Source organism: Lycium ferocissimum, chromosome 11 (assembly GCF_029784015.1).
Source record: "Lycium ferocissimum isolate CSIRO_LF1 chromosome 11, AGI_CSIRO_Lferr_CH_V1, whole genome shotgun sequence".
NCBI classification, from domain to species: domain Eukaryota; kingdom Viridiplantae; phylum Streptophyta; class Magnoliopsida; order Solanales; family Solanaceae; genus Lycium; species Lycium ferocissimum.
Window position 1 is genome coordinate 44,082,066 of NC_081352.1, and position 8,475 is coordinate 44,090,540.

The window sequence follows — 8,475 nt, forward strand, 5'->3', positions numbered from 1 at the left end:
AATGAGCTTGTTGAACCATTGCAATGGCTAGATGACCCAAGTGGAAAATTACTATAAAGAGGGGAAAATAATGTAATATAAAAGATATTACAAGTGTCATGAAGACTACACACTAGTCTAGAAGTCTAAAGACACTTGTCGTTGTAGAAAGACACATGTTGTTTGAGAGTTGACAATTGTATCTTTGCATGTAAGGCGTTGAACTCTATATAATTTAGCCTTAGTGAAAAAATGCTATATTACAAGTGTTACGAAGATTACACACTAGTCTAGAAGTCTAAAGACATTTGTCTTTGTAGAAAGACACATGTTGTTTGAGACTTGACAATTGTCTCTTTGCATGTAAGGCGTTGAACTCTATATAAGAGAGCCTTGGTGAAAAAAAAAAACTACAATATACTCTCTCTACTTAGCCATAGTTTTCATCCATAGTAGTGCAAGAGATATCCAAGGGATCTTCGTGGACTAGCTTCGGATGGAGGACCCCTGGACTCTTTGGAGATAAAGAAAGCATCTACATCAACAAGCTTAAGGACCAAAGGAGTTGTTTGGTACACTTCTCCTCTTCTTTATCATTTACATGTAATCTCATGAGAAAGATCTTTGGTTGGAAAATTGGTTCATTATAAAAAATAAAAATAAAAATATTACATGCTTCCGTTGTTTTGTCCAATCCAACGTCCTTCATTTTATATGCAAATTATTCTTATCTTACACTCATTTTCTTTGGATAAAACAAAAAAGACTCGTTCCTTCTACTTCTTTCAAATTGTTTCATCTAAAAAATAGTAATCGAGGAAGAAAGTCTATACTTTTAGTACAGTTTCACAAAATAAGAAGATTACTTGATTTCGAAGAAAGAAATTACAATTTTTTGAAAAATAAGTCTGGAAAATATTTCAAGTGAAATAATAATTTTTAGATTTTTTTTTTTCAAAGGAAGTTCATGTCCAAAAGCATGGTTGCAAGTGATAAAAGTCTAAACTTTTACGCTCATCTCTTTTTGGACCAAAATAAAGAGAGAGAAAATCACAATTTTGATATTTATACAAAATCGCATCTAGATTTTTTTTTTTTTGAGAGGAAGTTCATGTCTTCTATTTCATCTAGACAAAATAAAGAAAAAAAAAAAAAACTCATTTCTTCTATTTCATCTAGACAAGCAGTTTCACAAAAATCACAATTTTGATATTTATACAAAAGTAGGAAGCAATTATATATATATATATATAACAATTTTGTAATTAACTTTTGGACCAAAAAATATATATATATATATATAATGATATTTTACACAGCTTTTTAGAAAAACCTAATGCACTCGATGAAGAGAGAGTTTCCAACAATATATATATATATATATATATATATATATATATATATATATATATAACGATAAGTTTTTAGGGGTGGGCGTTCGGTTTCCTCTCATTCTTAACGCAACTAAACCTAATTAGTTCGGTGGTTCGTCTTTAGGTTTCGGTTTTTTTGATATGATAAAGATTGATATTGAAACTAATTCATATTCTCAAAAGCAATAAAACATAAAGCCGATCAAAATCAAACAATATACAAGAATAGAAAACTATAACCATGATATAGGATTACTAGGCGATACGACGATAATTAAGAAAACACATAAAGGATATACATTAATCTAAAGCTTTTCCTACTTTCCTTATATTTGAATCCTCTGCAAAAGAGGCTTGTTACATGGATTTTTTTGGCTTTAAACAATTGAATCAATGTATTAAATGAATCTCCAAGTTTTCGATTTTTGAAGGTGGACACCGAAACTCTTCATTTTCTTTTTCGACTATTTGATGATAAGTTCATTTATGTTTGAATGCTTAAATGAATTATCTCTTGCAAATATTTCATTTCCTTTAAGAAATTCACACTTGGATAGAATATTCCAATTTTAATTAGTTGTTGTATATGATTTAATACAAGTTAGGTCGATTAATGTTAAGACTTTTAAATTTAAGTCTTTTCTAAGATCCAAATTTTTTTTCTTACGTAGAACAAGTGGTTAATTCAGCATTGAATGAAGGATTACAATTCAGCTTTATCAATTTGCAAATAAAAAAAAATTGCAACGGGCCGTCTAATTTATTTTATCAGTTTGAGTATTTATATTTGATAAATATTTATCTTAAAACATTTTTATCTTAAACAATAGTAGAAGTAGTATCACTTATGTTTAATCAATGAACTAAATATAATTAGTTTAAAAATGAGCCACTTCACATTTCATATTTCTGGTCTTCACCTTCGAGACAATAATTCCGAGCCCGACACCCCTACTATGCATCACTCTGCTGAACAGGGTATGGATGCTTTACAATCTGGGTTGTCGGAGGGTTACCAAAGGCTCATCATCGGACCTGAGGGATTCATGTATGATTTATCTTTTATGTTTTATGATTATCTTTATCAGCTAATTCTTTAATTTAACCTCTTAATATTTAATTGTTGTATTGCAAGTTTACTAGGCGCGGAGACTACGAAGATAATTACAGACGCCATTGGCGATCTTTTAAATCCAGCATACCTGACGTAGGGTGATATCCAATAGCCGCTTAAGCCACAAATCTTTAATGAGTTTAAGGTATATTTGAATTTATTATTTTAATTCAAACACTATACTTATCGTGATTCATTCCTAATTTTAGACTTTCATTTGTTTTGCAGAAAAGTGTGTATGGCTTCCCCGCCATGACAGATACGTTGCTACTAACTTTGAAAACAAAATATGGTATAGGCTAGTCGACTTATTTTCAGCCTCTCGCATAAGAGGTATGAAGGCCAGGTGGTGTCTACCCTATATATGAGAAAATCTATGCAGACATTTGGCCACTCATGAGAATCTTATGTAGAGGAGCAAACTGGGAAACAAAGCTAGAGCATCTGAGAGAGATGACTCCTTGAGCAATAGGACATGTGAAGTAGGTTCTAGTGCAGAGCTTGGGTGATGTTTCTAATGAGAACCACTTACATGACAATTAACTTCACGTTTACAGATGTTGTCAGCATAGAGAATGTTGAGAGAAGATTGATTATATTTTTCTTAAATCTCAAACACTATTTTATTAAATATATTGGACTAAATTTGGTTAACTCAATTTAATAAAAAAAATAAGATTTAATATTTAAGAGAAAATTACCAATCCTCTCTTAACATTCTCTATGATGACAACACACGTAAACGTGGAGTTAATTGTCATGTAAGGGGCTCTCATCAGAAACATCACCTAAATTCTGCACTAAAACCTAATTCACATGTCCTACTGCTTAAGGAGTCATCCCTCTCAGATGCTATGACTTTCTTTCCCAGTTCGCTCCTCTACGTAAACTTTTCATGAGTGGCCCAGTGTCTGCATAGATCTTCTCATAAATCCTATTATTCCTTTCAATCCATATGCCATGAATCACTGCTGCAAAACTAGCCTTCAAGATAATCCCTTTGGGATGTTTGCCCCTAGCTTGCTGCATTACCAGTGCCACAATGTTTCCCAATCTGTTTTATCCTCCTTGCCATTTTGCTACTCCAAGATGTTTTTTCAGATATTATAAGTGTAGGTGTAGCCAGAGAATAGTTGTGCCTTTGTTTCTGGTTCAGTTTGACAGAACACACATAACTCATCCACAGTCATACCCTAAGATATTAGATTGTCTTTAGTTCTACCGTGAAGGCAAAGCCATAGCATAAATACATGTTTAGGTTAAGCAACATTTTGGAAGATCAACTTCCTCCAAGGAACATTTTCCACATCACCTCGCAAGATCTTATAAGCACTAGATATGTGAGAACTCCTTCTCTGTCTATATATGCTACTCTGCCCAAGTGTCTGCCAATTTTTCCTCATGTTATATGTTTATTTATTGTTTTTTTGCTTCAAGATACATTTACTTGTTGAGAGATCACTAATCACTAATTAATGTTAAGAACTGATAACACAATGAAAGTATTTAGGGATAACCATGATCTGTAATGACCCGTTTGGTCGTTATAGTCTTTCGGGGACTTTCGCCCCTTCCCTAGCTTGGTTAGCTCACTTTTGACCTGAGGGGACCGTTGACACACTTCTCGAGTTGTCCAGATTTGATTTAGGCGACTTTTTGTGAAATTTGAGCTTTAAGCGAAAAAGAGTTGACTCAAAGTTGACATTTGGGTAAACGGATCGGATCTTTTTCAGAAATCTGTCGATTCTGAGAGGTCTGGATGGTCGTTTAGAATTTGTGGGTATGTCTGGTTTGATTCCCAATGCACTCGAATGCATTTTGGGACTTGGGTTGGGAAATTAAAATTGAGCTATTGAGGGTTGACTCGGTCAACGAGACCTTCGTTGGGAATTCCGAGGCCACGAGCGCGTTCATAACGTATTTTTATGTGTATCTGTGTATGTGGTTTGTGAGCAGATGGCCTCGAGAATAAGTCAAAAATTCGTGTTGAAGTGGGAAAACTTGGAGAACTTTCTAGTGTCTAGTGCCCGCTTTGGCGCACCAAAGACCGATGCGGCCGTGTCGTCGGTTGAGCCACCCTACCGGAGCGGTTCTTGTCAATTAGGCATGACCGCTGTAGCGGTCATGGCACCACTGGAGCGGCCTTGGCGTCGCAGAAACGGGTGACAGGCAGTAAGTTCATTAAATGAAGTGTTAAAAGCCCTTAGTCTATTATTTAATACCATTCCGAAATTTGAGCTCTTGGGAACTATTCTTGGGGATTATTGTTGAATATTCTTGGTGGTAAGTTCTCCTAACCTTCTTGCTATTTCATTGTTCCTAATCATCTTAGAATTCCTCTTTCCTTGTTAGTCCCTTAGTAATGAAAGATTAAAAGTGGGTTTTGATGGATGTTCTATCTAGGCTTATTAATGATAAAATTGATTGGGTTGATGCTATATTATGATGTATCTAAGGTTGTTACTCATATATCTTCCATTATTAGTGTTGAATTCTTGAATTTAAGAGTTAGGGTTTATACCCAAAATTGGGGGTTTTACTTGAAATTCAAAATTGGGTGGATCCTTGAGTTAATTTAGCAATTAGTTTTTGAGTTTTGATCACCTAGTGCTTAATTTGATATTTTACTCTCGAATTTTTCGTTTTGACGTTGTGGGCCCCGTTTCTCCAAATTCTAAGGTTGGTTCTAATTTGAATGATAGCAATATAGGTATCGATCTTCATGAGTTCTAATCTAGATTTCAAATATGCCTAGACGTTCTTGATCTTGAGGCTCTGCGAAAGAGGAAAGCGAATGAGTGATTATTGGTGTTTGTTGTTCGGCCATCCAGGTAGGTTATGGTTTACCCTTTGTATAGCAAAGCATATATTTAAATTTTATTGTCGGAGAAAGTATGTAAACCTTCGGGTATGAAGTTGGGTTGATATTGTATTAGGTTGGGCCGCGTGATTGGGGCTAGCCACCCCGTTGTGTTGTGATTGAGTTGTCCTATTGTTGTGGGCTTGATGCCGCATAGTGATAGTGGATATTGGAGACTATTGAGATATCTTGTTCATGATATTGTGGTGCCCCACTTGTTGGCATTTGATTTCGGGATAGTTTCTTTTTATGACTTGTGTAGTCCTTCATGATATTGTTGGCGTACCCATGTTGGTACTTGTGATATTGATCCGATTATTCATATTGACTTATACATCGCACGCATTCACATCTCTCATGATATATTGTGATACATTGTTGATACTTGATGAAACACTGTTATGAGCTGAGCTCGGTTTGCATGAGAGTGATGTGAGTAGTTCGATATCCGATGGTTGTCTCGGAATCATGGATTGTGTGCGAGTGATGTACGTGAGTCCGGAATCATGGATGTACGATGGTTGACCCGGGATCGTGGATTGTGTGATGTGAGAGTCCGATGTCCGGGGCGATTTGTCCGGAATCATGGATGAATAAATTGAGACTTGGCATACGGGTTTAGACCCCCATGAGTCCCCCATAGGTTAACTTATCGACTGACGCCGTCGTTATTCATCCCAGATACAAAAACGTGTATTTTGTATCGTTATTTATTTATTTTAGCATTGCATTGGCATTCGTACATCATTACATTGCATTGCATCTTGATACAGACACAACACACAATATACATGATGGGGGATATTAAAAAAAAAAAAAAAAGGAAAAATAGATATAAAAAAAGGGAGAGGACACGTGACAAAAATTGGAGGGGGGAGTATTATTTTTGGGTGGTCCCCATAATTCATTTTTCGTAGAAAAGGAATATACACAGAGGAAACAGAGAGAGAGACACAGACAGACCCAAGAAAAAAAATCCCATCTTCTTCTCCATTATTATTCATCATGATCTACCTTAAACATCTAAATTCTTTTTTCAATCACCACTACACCACCTGAACCACCCCATCACCCATTCTCCATCCTTACTCCACCATTAACCCCGTCACCACCCCACCCCACCGTTACAACACAAAAACAGTCCACCATTTTCCTTCCAAACACCGCCCTTAATCACCTCCATTAGCGCCACCCTCATAGGCCCCACAAAACCCACTTCCAGAACCATCACCTGAAAACCACCGTGAAGAACTCATGTTTCAGTTTAAAATCAATCACGAAACAACCCCTTTTCACCGTGACAGCCACTTTTATTGTCCCTTTTTCGATAAAAAGCTTGAGTTCTTGTCGAGGTTGCCGGTCAAAAGCTCTGGTCTAGTTTCTTTTTAGAACAATTTTGGTTGCTGTGCGAAGCTTGGTTGACGAAAGTTTGTTTTTTTCGGAAATCACAAAATCATTATCTTTGAGGTCCATTTTTACCTTATCCTCTTCTTCATGATTCCGTTTCATCTTATGTTTGGTTGATTATTCATATAGGATTCATTTTGTTTGCCATATGTGGTATGTTGAAGTTCTTTTTATCCACCAAATGAATTCCGTTCTAGATGTACTGGCATTAGTTAACTGCTAGTTGTGAGCAAAAAAAAAAAAAAAAAAAAAGCGTTAGTCTTTAAAATTGATTTATCGATTCTAGGATCTAATTGATCAATTTTGGATTTCTTTGGCCATTAGTTAAGATAAAATGGGTCGTAAGATTGAGTTTGAATTTTATTACTTGCTTCGTAAATTGGGTTGGATAGGCAAATTTTAGGTCGTTAATTGCTTGTTTTTTCTTTTACTCGCTTTCAATATCATGTATTCATTTCCCGGGTGGGATGTCCCAGAAGAAAATTAATGTAAAAAATGGAGGCCGCTCGTGGAGAAGACCTTGGGATGTCGGGGATAGCTTAGTATAGTTTAGCATAGTGTAGTTTAGGTTTATTTTCTCGCATTTTTCTTTTATTTTGGGTTGTAATAATTCAGACTTTATTTTCGAACTTTTCTTATGCGCGTGCTCTTGTGATCGTTTGAGTTTACACAATCGAGTTTTCTAATTCAAGCCAATACGAGTTAATTAAAGCGACCGTGCTAAAACCACGGGACTCGAGGGATGCCTCACACTCCTTCCCATCGGTCAACGAATTTCTTAACCTAATCTACGTCGATCGAGAGTCGAAAGCTTGTTTTGAAACGGATATTGATTTTACGGTGACTTGGCACACCAAAACCCGATGCCAGGTGGCGACTCTTTTTCTCTAAATAAAATCCCGTTTGAAAGCAGAATTTTTGTCACTTTCTAATTTAAAACCCTTTTGAACTTAACATAATAAATCTTTTTTTGTGGGGAAAAAGGGGGTGTGACATAAGTGATGACGGATACTTGTTTCTGGTTGTGTTTGACTTATACTTGTTGATTTATCTGTTTATCCTGCTTTATTGTCTAAATTATGTTAGTTATATCTTAGTGGTAGATGATACTGCAAGATTATGTTTTGTAATCGACCGTACTTTCTTTGCATTCTTTTATGAATGTAGGGTTTCGGAGTTGATCCGTTTCCGCTCCAAGTGGTCGATAGTCGCCATCGCACAATTTTTGAGTTTCCGGGGTGAGCACTGCAGACGCTTCCTTTAGCCTTGAAGACTTTTTTTTATTTATGTCTCACTTTTCCATTACGAGACATAGACGGATATGATGTATTATTATATATTCTGCAAACTTGTATATTTTTATTAAATGCTCTTGTATGGATTAGGACTGCATCTCCGGGTGTATTTCCTTATTTCTCGCATCATTTCTATTATAATATCGTAAGACTTACGCGATTATTTTCTTCCTCTTAATTGATTTATTTATTTATGTCTTTACTTATCGTTGGGTTGAGGATTCGCTTACTAAGGTAGGAAAGGTAAGTGCCCATACGACTTAGTTAAAATGGATCGTGACAAGTTAGTATCAGAGCCCTAGGTTACCCGGCTATAATACAAGAGCGTGTATAGTAGAGTCTCGTGAATCAGTACGATGAGCTCCGTACTTATTTGCGAGAGGCTATAGGACATTTAAGAGATCTCACTTTCTTCTCATATTTCATGCTACTTTATTCTAATGGGGA

General features: G+C 35.8%; 1 long non-coding RNA gene across 2 annotated transcripts in view; it reads left to right on the plus strand.

The window, feature by feature from the left end:
• The first annotated feature begins 232 nt into the window (after positions 1 to 232).
• Positions 233 to 8,475, plus strand: part of LOC132037120 (uncharacterized) — a 17,566-nt gene continuing 9,323 nt past the window's right edge. For both annotated transcript variants that reach the window (XR_009409773.1, XR_009409772.1), the window contains exon 1: positions 233 to 546. This is a non-coding gene — a long non-coding RNA (uncharacterized LOC132037120). The remainder of the gene's footprint in view (positions 547 to 8,475) is intronic.